Source organism: Bidens hawaiensis, unplaced genomic scaffold, assembly GCF_021521415.1.
Source record: "Bidens hawaiensis isolate Kalapana, Puna unplaced genomic scaffold, B.hawaiensis_p1.1 tig00063722_1, whole genome shotgun sequence".
NCBI lineage: Eukaryota > Viridiplantae > Streptophyta > Magnoliopsida > Asterales > Asteraceae > Bidens > Bidens hawaiensis.
In genome coordinates, this window is record NW_027501395.1 from 1 (window position 1) to 10,037 (window position 10,037).

General features: G+C 36.3%; 1 pseudogene across 1 annotated transcript; it reads right to left on the reverse strand.

Annotated features, from left to right (window-relative positions):
• Nucleotides 1-1,966: 1,966 nt before the first annotated feature.
• LOC143604023 (phospholipid-transporting ATPase 1-like) lies at nt 1,967-9,013 on the reverse strand (annotated as a pseudogene). The gene is made up of 7 exons (XR_013148212.1): nt 7,516-9,013; nt 6,816-7,122; nt 5,766-6,441; nt 5,548-5,671; nt 4,280-4,500; nt 2,970-3,429; nt 1,967-2,436 (listed from the first exon to the last, which is right to left on the reverse strand). The product of XR_013148212.1 is annotated as a phospholipid-transporting ATPase 1-like (transcript).
• Nucleotides 9,014-10,037: the final 1,024 nt, after the last annotated feature.

Here is a 10,037-nt window from a genome sequence, read left to right on the forward strand (position 1 = left end):
TAAACCCAATCCAGGATCCATATACGATTATCAAGCTATCAAAACACAACCATAGGGTGTTAACATACATACCTTCAACTCCAGAAAATCGAAGGGGATGAATGAGAATGAAAGGCTAGCTTCTAATGGAGGAAACCTCAAGCTTGTATACCCAACGAGCTTCAACAAACACCTAGGTTGCTAACCCTTACAAGAACAAAAATCTTTTGTTCTTCCCTTTTTGTTCTCGGCTGGAATGGAGAGGAAGAAGAGAGAGTTTGTGTGTGTGAGAGAGAAGATAGATGCAAGAAGTGATCCACCAATGAATCAACATGCAAGTCTTTGAAAGAAGAAAGAGGAGAGAGGAGAGAGAGGGAGCCGGCCCACATGGGTGGGTTTTCCCCCCAAAACCAATTTCCATTTTTCTTATTTCTTTTAAACATATATGTATTATTTATCCAAATAAATAATATTTCTCTCAAACATAAATTATCCACATAATTTACTTAACACACAAATGCAATTATTTAGAAAACCCATTTCTCAAATATTTAAGTGTTGATATTTATTACTTAGATCATATCTAATAATAAGTATCTTGGAGTTTATCTAGCTCCCTATTGGGTACGACCCGACTTGGATCATAACGTACTAGCCACATCAACTCTAATATGTGTCTTGGGCAGATCGATTCCAACAGAAGTGTGTGGGCCATATGCTCGTTCAAGACCTAGCCAAAGATCATGTGAGGTGACTCCTTATACATGTTGAAAAGAGGTTTATGAGATGGTGGAGATGATTAGCATATGAACATGGACATCATTATACAACCTGGTTGTATAATATGAGTTGGGTTGGATGGATGGTGTTGGTCCTTCTTTGTCTTTTTCGGAAGAGGTTGGGATCGTTGATGGAGGGATGGGAATGCTTCAATCAACGTAGCTGAAGAGGTCGTGTGAGGTGAGGAAAAGTTGTATCATAAGTTTCTAATGGCCATGGTTTGAAGGAGATAGGGTAAAGCCGAATTTGTGAGAGTTGTGTGATGTTTTCTCTATCGTGGTGAAGGGAATAAGATATTTGACCATCTTGAAAAAAAAAGAAAAAGGAAGAAAGAAGAATTTGTAATGTAGGGTGACGGTAGGAATTAAGAAGGTACAGTTGCTAGGCTCTAATACCAAAATAAACTTGGTAAATAATTGTATATTGATTGTGTTATTATGTGAATACAATATAGAACTATATATAGATATTGTACAATCTACTAGGGCCGGGTATAATAGTTATAGGGTCGGGCTATACTAGCTAAACTATATTGTATAATACGGGAGCATGTGGTACATTCTAAAGAGCTCCCGGGGTACCGACACAATTTGGTTAGGGATGTGATGTTTGAAATTTTCGGGTGGGCCGGAATTTTTTGCTAATAAAGAAGCATCTGTGAATTTCTTGACTATTCCGTCGGATGGAAGACCATCTCTTCGACCGACTGACATTTTAGTCTTTGGATGGATAGGAAGAAAGCATGTATTGATCTAACTGGGTTTCACCTCTGTTGGGCTTAAGGAGCACTGGTTTTAAAAATTGCTTCATACTAGGTGACTAAACATGAGAAGAAGTGTCTTGACAACCAACATGTATAAATGTTTTGAATTTTAACACTTTTGGTTTCCTCACGACAGAAGCTACAAAGTTACTTAGCCGTGTTCAACAGATCTCAAAGATCAATCAATGTAGTTTTTAAAAGATTGGGATTAGCAATGTCTGTTCATCTTCTGTTTTAATGTAATACCTACTTTTTAATTTTTTTTAATGAGTTCCATTTGACATGTTTGATATTATTAACCCATTTGACCAACCTCAGCCAAACCAGCCCGTTCTTATAAAACGGGTGAAAATCAAAGCTACCAATTTTACCACACGACAACTTGGCATCCAGTGTGTAAAACATGTAAGCAACAAGCTTGTAAAGTTAGGTAAAAGGTTTCATTGTTAGAGAGAAACATACAGAGTCCGGTATTCATGTTTAGACTAATTTCAAACGAAAAAGCGATGCAACATGCATCCGATTCCGGGTCATAAATAATAACATAACAATCTACATTAATACAAACCTAAACACAGTACACAGCTAACGCCTTTGGCAAGCTAGAGAACAAGTGGTTGCTCTATTAACCTAAAGAATGTGAAGAAAAAGATCAACAAAAAAACAAAAGTAATAAAAAGTTGAAATGAACCAGATTAAAAACGGGTCATCTTCGAGATGGGTTCATTTCTATTGCTTGACCGGTCAACTCCATTGAATTTCCAAACTTATTGGCTTCTCTTGCTATTTGAATATCAGAAGGTCTACAATGTTGTATGAACATTTTTATACCAAACCGAGGGACAACCGCTGCTATCTGAATGCCAAGTAAGCAAATCCAAAATGATCCCTTGCTTGCAAGATCAAATATTGCCCTACAGTAATAAATCCAAAAGCTTTCATAAATAATATTTATAGCCTATACATGTGATGTGTATAAAATGTGATGTGTACGCACTGGAATTTTAAATACTTTATTTTGTATTCTTTTACTGTACAAAATCACCAAATACATGTGGAGGCCACATGAAAAAGAGAAGATGCAACCTTTCACTTTTTGAGGTCAAACAAATGAAATTTCTACTCCAAATTGTTATGTTTTCTTCAGATTTTTGGTACAGTTTAATAAAGTAGGCTTCTTTGAAAAAATATTTTCCAAAGAACATAGTATGTCTATTGAGGTCACGGAAAATAAAATAAAATAAAATAAAAATTAAACTGAATTATATTATTATTGTCTCATAGGAAATGCGAGTTGACCAAGTCAAAAGCCACCAACAGTGTCAATCATTTCGATCAAAAAGTTAAATTATTATACTAATATATATTTTTTGTAATCATGAATGCCACACTAGTTGGCATAACCTCTAGTAAAACACATATCAACTAAAGGGTTATATATACATACCAGTAACCAGGTAACACGGGAACCACATCAATGATGATAACACAAATGCAAGTTGCAACAATCGACCCCCAAATGGACGCATGGCTAACCCAAGTCCACCTAATAACATCCATGGCTAGGTGAATATTGACCAGAAAAACAACCGAAAGGGTCCAAAGATCACCTAAACTCGAACCGTCAATGTCACTTTTCCAATATGCAAAAAGGGGAACATAGAACACAACTATACTCTGCCATAACGTATCAGCAACTGTAAGCCAAAATAATGTTGAATTGTAGCTTTCGTGTCGTTGACCGGCCCCATATAGCTGAGGATAAGCCAACAGAGACCTTCTGCTTAAATCTTTATCAAGAATTGCAATAACAATTGTGGGTACTGAGGTGTAGAGTACAGAATATAACACGCTGCTCCCATTCGGTTATAGCTGTGGTCAAAGTAAAGCCTGTAAACAGCACGTACCTGGACAGATTCATGTGCGTATTAGAAAACCGAAATGTCAACCCGTTCATGTGGAAATAGGTCATTCAAGTAACAATTTTGATCTCTAACGTTAAACGAAAAGTTAAAAAAGGTTAGTTATAAAGAAACAGGTCATATGGGTCAAAAGGGTGACCATTGTGGATTTTTTTTATGTATACAACCTCCTAAACAACATTATTCAAAATATCATAACAATATAGTTTTGGTAAGGGAAAACACATAAAAAGCCAGCATAGCTACTGTTTCCTCTCATAAAAGTCGCTAAACAACTTTTTGCTCATCAAAGTCCCTCAACATGATAAATTTGAACAAAACTGTGAATTTTTTTATAACAGCTTGGAAGCGGTACATCCAAAACTGTTTATATAACTAGGATAAAAGACATATATGCCTGGTAAGCAAAAAAATATATACACATGAGAAAAACAATCTGGCGTATCAGCTTCAATTTGATTTAAGGAAAATTGCAATTTTGTTCAAATTTAACGTGCAGAGGGATTTTTTGAGAAAAAGTAGAAAGTGCGTTGGTTTTTTTACGATATTTACCCTTTTTGTAATCACACTTCACACACTAACCATTAACAGAAAAAATCAAACAAAACGCGTTTTGAGCCATTTTGCCCACCCCGCCCTTTTTCATCTTGAATGGTGAAAATACATGGACTTTCCACATCTCATCAAACATCCCTTTTGAAGGTACCATAGAGAAATATCAAATATACATAAAAGAAACTGTGTAACACACGAAATGCAATTAGGAGAAAGCAAATAAAATTTGCAATATGAAGAAAAAAAGAAGCAAAATATTCATGTTTTTTACTCGACTTACCAGAACAAAACAAGGACAAAGGACTGCATTCCTATAAAAATTATAGAGGATCATATAACCCATGCGCTGGTAATTCCAATGCCCGTGGACTAACAACAGAGGAACCAAAAACCTAAACTGGCCCATTGCAAAGTCAGATGCCATCACCGCTTGACGACCCTCTTGCCCACTTATTCCAATTCCAACATCAGCCATTTGGATCATTGAAACATCATTCGCACCTGCAAACATTTACAAACACAAACATTTATCAACGTCGTCAATTTTTCAAGAAAAAGAGATGAACTTCGAGTGTATAGGTCAGACGCCCGCATGCAGATTCAATAAAACCTTATAATGTTTACAAAGATAGATTAAAATTAAATCTTCATAAGATGAATGGGTTAATTTGGGTTGTGTTTTTGTCATAAATTAGTCAAACAGAATAAAAGTCGCCCAAAGTCCAATTTTAATGCATACAAGCTCCCAAATATAGATACATACATACACACACACACAAATATATAGGTGCTAACTTGCTTACGTGCAGACATACGTGTGATAATGTGCTTAGACCATCCATTTAATCTTATGGTGCACCTTTTGTGTTCGATCCTCTACATCTCACATGACTTCATCAAACAAAAAAAAACCCTCCAAAAACCTATAACCTAGCCCCCCCCACCCCCCTTTCTCCTTTTCCTCAAAAAAAAACCCCTAAACCCACTGACCCCCCCCCCCCCCCTTTTCTCCTTTTCCTAAAAAAAAAAACACCTAAACCCACTGACCCCCCACCCCACACCACACCACACACACACACACATAAACACATAAACACATAAACCACTCCCACCCCCCGGAAAAAATGAGCTAACCCTAAAAGCGAAAACTAAAGCCAAATGCTTAACCTTTTTTTTTCTTTTCTTTGATGAGGATGCTAGATAAACATTTCCATTTTTTTACCGTTTTTATTTTTGTGTTTTTTTGGTTTTATAATTCTATAATTTTTGTTATGGAGGGTTTATTTTTGCCTTACAAAAATGATGTGATGTAGGTGATCGAGGTCCGAAGGTGCACGGTAAGATGGAGATGATCAAGGACTAGGAAGTTTTCCCAGTTCCCCGCTTTTTTGAAGTTCCCTTTTTAACTTGTCTCTATATAAGTATTTATAACTGCTAAAATATGACCTTGTGTTGAGGGTTCAACCCGGCATCATAGGATGACCCGTTACAACCGGGCCAATTTTGACCCCCCGCCCCCCAAAACAAATTGGCAAGAAAAATGGTTACCATCCCCAATGGCAAGAGTCATGTCGTCTGTCCTTTTCTTTATCAGTGCCACGATCCCGGCTTTTTGCAAAGGAGCAACGCGACAACAAAGTACCACAGCACAGTTACTGGCCAACTGGAACAGCTAAAAGACAAAAAAAAACCAAAATTTCAAAATGCGAAGGTTAAACTAAAACAAACGAAACTGTGTGTATTCAAGAGTATTATTAACAAATCACCTGCTCTTCAAGCTCAGTATCAAGTATATATACAAGACTCGTTCCATCAATAATCAAAGCAACTGAACTTGTATCACCATCAGACACTAAGAAGCTTCTAGAAGTAACCAAAGCATCTTCCAAACTCGTTTTGGACGACACTTTAGAGTTACTATTGATCATTATCTTATTCATGTCACTCGTTAAAAGCTTCGAAGAATAACCAATCGAAATCGCAGTTTCTTGTTTGTCACCAGTCAAAACCCATACTTTCATATCGGCTTTTCTTAACGACTCGATTGCCTCCGGTACACCCTTTTGCAATCTATCTTCAATCGCAGATGCACCAACAATTTCAAGATTGTTTTCTAAATTAGTCGCAACCTTACGAAGCAAACTGACTCGACCCATTACAGCAGTGCTAGCTGTTTCATAAGCAGAGTGCCATTGGTCAAACTCAGGGACACTCAATTCCCGTGTTCCAACAACTAGGGTTCTTAAACCGACAGATGAGTATAATTGGAGATGGTGTTCGGTGGCTTTGATCGTATCTAAGTTTAAGGTTTTATTAATGATGTTAAACATGGAATTATCTGCACCCTTAACAATGACTTTTACAGAGCCGTTGGGGAATCCTAATATAACTGACATTCTCTTCCTGTCACTGTCAAACTCATGCATTCCAAGAACATTAAACCTGTGCTTTCATGATAGGTAATTGTTGATCAAATTAGAAACTAGAAAATTTAAAAATAGATCAAATATATATCCTATATAAAGTGACTTGAAAGGGTCTGCTTTAAAATCTAGAGGGAACTTAAAGATGTATACTTTTGAAAGATATCACTTTACTCAATCTTCAAGAAATGATGTGGCCAAATTGGTGGGGTCAAATAGGTTGGTTTGCATTGAGCCCGCAAACAAATTGGCCCGCAAACAAATTTGGTCAATTTGTTTGGCAATTTGTTGATAAATGATTAATTGCGTTGATAATATTATATAATCTATATTGTTATGATAACAATCTAAAAACTATGAACTAAGCCAACGTTCTAACAGTTACCAACATACCTTTGTCTTTCTCCTTGAATATCAATAATAATGTGACCCGAAGTGCGTTCCATAAGCATGAAACCATAAGCAGCAGCAGCATAAACAAGTGCCTGTTCATCTGGAGATTCCCCTTGATAATCCACCAACTTCTCAGCAGGATCTGATGTGTCAACAACAATTGGCACAATTGTATTACAAGCAGCCAACGCAAGAAAGAAATCATTAATATGTTTGCTAGCAGTTGTATCATTTCCATCTTTTGACAGTTGAAGTAACTCCTTGTCAACCTCTACCTTCATTTTTGGCCTCCAAATCTGCCCATTCACTAAAACCAGACAACAACATTAAAATATTATTATAATTATTATTATTATTATTTTCTTGGTTTTTCCTGTTTTTTTATGTTTTGCTAATAATTGTTTTTTCTCCTTTTTCTGTTTTTACTAAGTTTTTTTTTTTTTTGGCTTTATTTTTTTATTGTCTTTTGTCTATGTATAACATACTCTTCTTTATGCCGAACTTTTGGAGTGAAAATCATACAAAAAAAAGGTGACACCCATCAAAATGAGCTATACGAGATTTTAAAAGGGGGTTTTAACTTTAAAAGGGTATTTGTCATTATGTGAAATTTCAGTACAGGAGGGCGATATATGCAATTTTAATTCTGGGTTGGGTAAATATGCAATTAAGTGAATATCAGTATAGAATTATGTAGCACCTTGAATGCAGTATCCCCTTTGCTCGCCTTCGAAGTTGATTTTCTCCCCACTATAATTCACACCAAAAATGCTTGCATATTTAAATTCCATCTTGTTTTCTGTCAATGTACCTGTTTTATCTGAGAATACATACTTTATTTGCCCTAAATCCTCATTAATATTCAAAGCCCGACACTGAAATCTAGCGTTTGATGACTCATCATACATCTTATTATCTCTAATCATGAAATAAGCCTGACCAACACGCACGAGCTCCATTGATATATACAAAGATATTGGAATCATAATCTGGAACACAATAACTGACATAAGGAAAGTGAAGAATATCTCCATCCCAATACCAGAATAGTTATAATTCTCAACTTCCGGTTCAGAATAATCCTTTTTTCTGTAAAACTGCAACACTTGAAGCTCGTTTTCATACCGTTTCAACCAAACGCCAGCACAAACAGATACAACTGAGCACAAAGCAACAAGAAAAACCGACAGCAAGATAATCTCACGGTTCATACGCGTCTCCAAACGGCTTCTTTTTGATGGCGCCCCTGAACTGTTCAGCATAGCCTTGGTCTCTCTGCCACAATAAACCACCACTCCTACAGCCCAATTAGTGTTTTTAAGCACACACCCACGAAGCACAATATTAGATGGTCCGAGTGATAAGCGTTTTCCATCAATCTCCATAGTAGCCATGAAACCATATATATTCCTGTTGGGCTTCTCACACTTGATCAACCCGTTAATCACATCTTTTTCAGGAACTTTACAAAGGGTTTCTTGTTTTGCATAACGGGTTTTCAAATTCGATTCACCATCAAGATTTATGGTCTGAATGTACGCGACCCCAGTCGGGTCACTTGTGGAAAGAAGAAGAGCATCACAAGGGATAGTGTCATCTGCGGAAAACTTGATAATCTCGCCTACCTGGATATCTTTCCATCTTTTCTGACGAAACGTATCATTCACTAAAACATACGACATGCGATTGTTTTCAATTCTGTCTGACCGGTGTCGCCTCCAATCCTCATAAGCATCTTTAATGGCCGTAACCAATAAAACAAAGGATAAAGGCAAGATGGAAGCACCCCGCCCAAAAACGGCCAACTGGGGAAGCTGATTAAGGATGGCAATAATAAGAAAATATATATAGGCAACTCTGTGAAACTGTTCAAATATGTTTCTAGGCAAGAAGCTCAAAACAGAATACTTGGCTGTCCTAATGGAATTACCCGCGAATTCAGACCTTTCGTTGGTCTTTACGGGATCATTTGCATACACCAACCTTGCATCCACGTCATCAATCTCTCTATGGGACACTGAAATGCTAAACCTTTCGGAATCGAGGTCGCCTAGTCGAGATCCATGCGGTAGTCTCTTTGATCCCAAATCCACCGAGGAGGTTTTGGAGTCGAGGTCTATCGCAGTCTCAGGTGATAATTGCTGATTAAGATTATCATCTAAACTCATACCTGAATCAAAACAACATCACCCGCCACGATCTCTATCTTCAATTTTAGTAGAGTTAAGAGTAGATCATCAACAATTAGGGAATTACAAGTGAAGCTGACTCAACTAGTTTCAGTTGAGATAGATTAGATGATTCATGAAACGATTGGTTTTCCTAAAATGGAAGATAAGTGCGATGGATCGCAGAAACAATAGAATTGCCGTCCTGTCAAGGAAAGAAAAAGTCAGTCTTCGATAAAAGAAATAAAGAGTTTGTGGTGAGATTTAACGACAATAATAATGGTTTCGACATCAAGATTCAAGATTTTATTTATTTATTTATATACATTGGTGTATTTAGTTTTTTTCTTTTCTATTTTATACTTTGCAACGATTTGTTGTATTTTTTTTAACGTAGTTTTATTTTCATTTTATATGAATATAATTTTTAACATTTTGACTTTTTCAACAATGATTTGTAGGTCTTTTTTATTTTTAATGAACATATAAACGAAAACGAACATGTTGATTTCTGTAAAGGAATAAACATGAAACAAATATGTGTCTTATTAAAAAGGGATGGTTGATGTAGGTGATGATGGTGGTAGATACATGAGAGAGGAGGTTGACGATGGTGTAATTTCACAAATCTATGAGATACTATAATTTAAGGGCTATTCGGGTTTGGTGAGACCAATGACTCGCGAAAATTATTGTTTGATGATTAAGGAGTTATTTCACTAATCAATACTAATCTATGAATGCTAAAATTTTAAGGGCTATCCGGGTTTAGTGAGATACATGCTCCACGAAAATTATGTTTGATTATGAAAAGGTTTCATAAATAAATAAGATGTTATAACTCATTTAAAGAAAATGCGGATTCAATGAGATAGCTACACACGAATTCGAGTAAAATGCATGAGAAGCCTCAAATCACAAATCAAGCAATCTGATAACTTGAAAGAGGGTGGGGAGTGACCAGATATAATCCATACTTTAACAGTTATGATAATAATCTCACCCATTAAATAGCTGTCACGGGTCCCATGTTCCATACTAACCGTTTTCGTTA